A 2,588-nucleotide genomic window follows, 5' to 3' on the forward strand; every position below is an offset into this window, starting at 1 on the left:
TAGAAACAATCATAATTTCTACTTTAGAATAATTGTTTTCTATCTATGACATACAAAAAAGGTGTCATATATATATATTATATTTCACTTCGGGTAGTGTATATGTAGGGTAAAATACATTAAAGTATTGATTAACACTCAGCAATTCAAATCAAGACTAAAATGATTCGAGGAATAACAAAGTTCAAGAATGTTTACTATTAAATTTGAAACGATCAAATTAATAATAATAATAATATTTATTCAGGTAAAAAATAGGCATACTTAATATAAGATCAATTAATACAATATTAATAACCAAATGATTATTTATCAATTTTCAGTCTTATGGAAAAAAGATTCAGACTTGACACGTATACCTCAGGAACAGCAGAGAGTGGAAGAAAGCATACATGTACAGAGGTATAATTGAGGAAGAATTTGTAAAAATATAAGTTTCTGATTTAATCTTGATGCTGCATCTTTACATGCTTTGAGATAGATTCATCACTTTAACGATATATAATGCATGGCCAATGCTGCAATGCATAATAAATATTTTGAAGTAGACTTGAATTGTGTATTGTCAACAAACCTGTGATATGATTCATATTGCTCACACAAGCGATATGTATTCATAATCATAAGATTATCATCTTTTAGATGAATGTATTGGAATACTTCAGACTGGTTTTGTTTTCTATCAAAGTAGACAACCTAGTAATGCTGTTACATCACTATTCAGGGCTCTCGCTGGGCTGTATTTGGGGCCATTCACAATGAAAAATAGTGTGTTTTTTCACAATCACTCGAGCTGATTTTCACAATTCCCTGGTGTGGAAAAAATCAAAATAAATGCATCACAATTGGCAAAAACAAGACATAAAAAACTGAACTATGTCATGAGAAATTAAAAAAAAAAAAACAATGTTTACAAAACAAATATAAATTATTTGGCACAGAAAGAAAGTGTTTTGGTAGTTTTTTCATAAATTTGGTGGATACTGTGCTAATTTCCACAATTCAGAAGGCCCGGGCCCTATTCACACAAAAGTATGAGAGAGCCCTGCTATTGCAAAGACTTAAAATTCATTGATAATTTTAGCAAGACATGATCAAAATCAAATTGTAACAATTTTGTATTCATAAACTTTTTTTTCAGTATGCATGCCAGGCCAAATCTGGAGTTGCCTGTCCATGAAAGTGGAGACAATGATCATGATGAATGTGTGGATTTTGAGTCAACAAGTACTGTACATGTTCAAGATGATGAAAGGTAAAAGAGTTTTAAGTATTGTACAGTATTATGTTATATCTTATCCTAGTATGAAGATTTACTGTCATTGATATTGTAGCCAGATTCACAACTGAATAAGATGGGATACGGTAAGAGGTTTACAGGAATCTGTGCATTTTTGTGCCTCGAAACTTGTCCTGACAACTTCTAAACCTGTGAATTCATTCCTACATAGAAATATGAGAGATTTAACATAAGGAACTTAATTGAACCTTGGTATAATAATGCTTTGAGCTATAGGAATTACTTGAATATAAAGTTGAGAAAGATTAGTCAGGACAAACAAAATATTAAAGATTAAACAGGTGTTTGAGAAATTTGAGTATTTTAGAAATGTCATCTATATTTTATTTATTTATTTATTTCTAGCTTGCAAATAGAGTCAGAAGAAGAATCGTCTGATATTGAAGGCCAAGATTCCTCAGATGAAGAATTAAATGCACAGTGTCAAGCAAGGCTGTACAACAAAGAGCTATATTCAAATGGAATTGCAGTTGAAAAAAATGTATGGAGACTTTAGTTCTATTACTGTTCTACAATGGTTGGCAATGCAATTTCACCTGTTTTCTTCACATCCATCGATGAGCAAAGAGATGTTTACAAATAATTTAAAATTAAATTGTTTTCTAAATTCACATTTGAATCAAAGGCAACTTCATCCTATTCCTACAACATACAAGGAAGCAAGGAAAATGATTCAGTCCTATGTACTCCAAAAGCAGGTGTATTTTTCTTGTGTCAATGATTGCAAGATTTTCAAAAATGAGAACAAAAGTGATCAGTGTCAATTTTGTGGTTCTCGAGAAAAGAAGAGATTCATTTATCTACCTATTGGTCCACGTCTTGCAAGGTATTTTGGAGAAAGAAACTTGGCAAAGTTGCTTCATGACCACTCTAGAAGACAAGAAAGTATAGAGTCAGATATGTGGGATCTTCATGATTCTCCTTCATGGAAACAACATTATTCAGCTGATGGGTATTTCAATGGCTCCATGAATGGCATATCACTTGCCTTCGAAGTAGATGGCGTCAACCCTTTTCACAATGTTGGTGTTCAATATTCCATGACGCCAATGATGTTAACACTGCTCAACCTACCGAGGGAAATTCGAAATTCTTTTGAAAATATAATGCTGGTAGGGATCATACCAGGAAGTGGGCGCAGTGAGGCAGGAAAGTTGGATCCTTACATAAATATCATGGTTGATGAAATGCTTGAACTCACAGAGTGTACTTTGGTCGACTCATATTTAGATGCACCTGTACAGATTAAGATTAAACTGCTATTCTATGTTATGGACTACCCTGGGCT

At 32.7% G+C, this 2,588-nt stretch overlaps 1 long non-coding RNA gene across 1 annotated transcript; it reads left to right on the plus strand.

The window, feature by feature from the left end:
* Window positions 1–333: 333 nt before the first annotated feature.
* Window positions 334–1,958, plus strand: LOC138312839 (uncharacterized). Its single transcript, XR_011207063.1, has 3 exons — window positions 334–402; window positions 1,142–1,255; window positions 1,646–1,958. It is a non-coding gene; the product is annotated as an uncharacterized lncRNA (long non-coding RNA).
* The last annotated feature ends 630 nt before the right edge of the window (window positions 1,959–2,588 follow it).

Source organism: Argopecten irradians, unplaced genomic scaffold, assembly GCF_041381155.1.
Source record: "Argopecten irradians isolate NY unplaced genomic scaffold, Ai_NY scaffold_0491, whole genome shotgun sequence".
Classification (NCBI taxonomy): domain Eukaryota; kingdom Metazoa; phylum Mollusca; class Bivalvia; order Pectinida; family Pectinidae; genus Argopecten; species Argopecten irradians.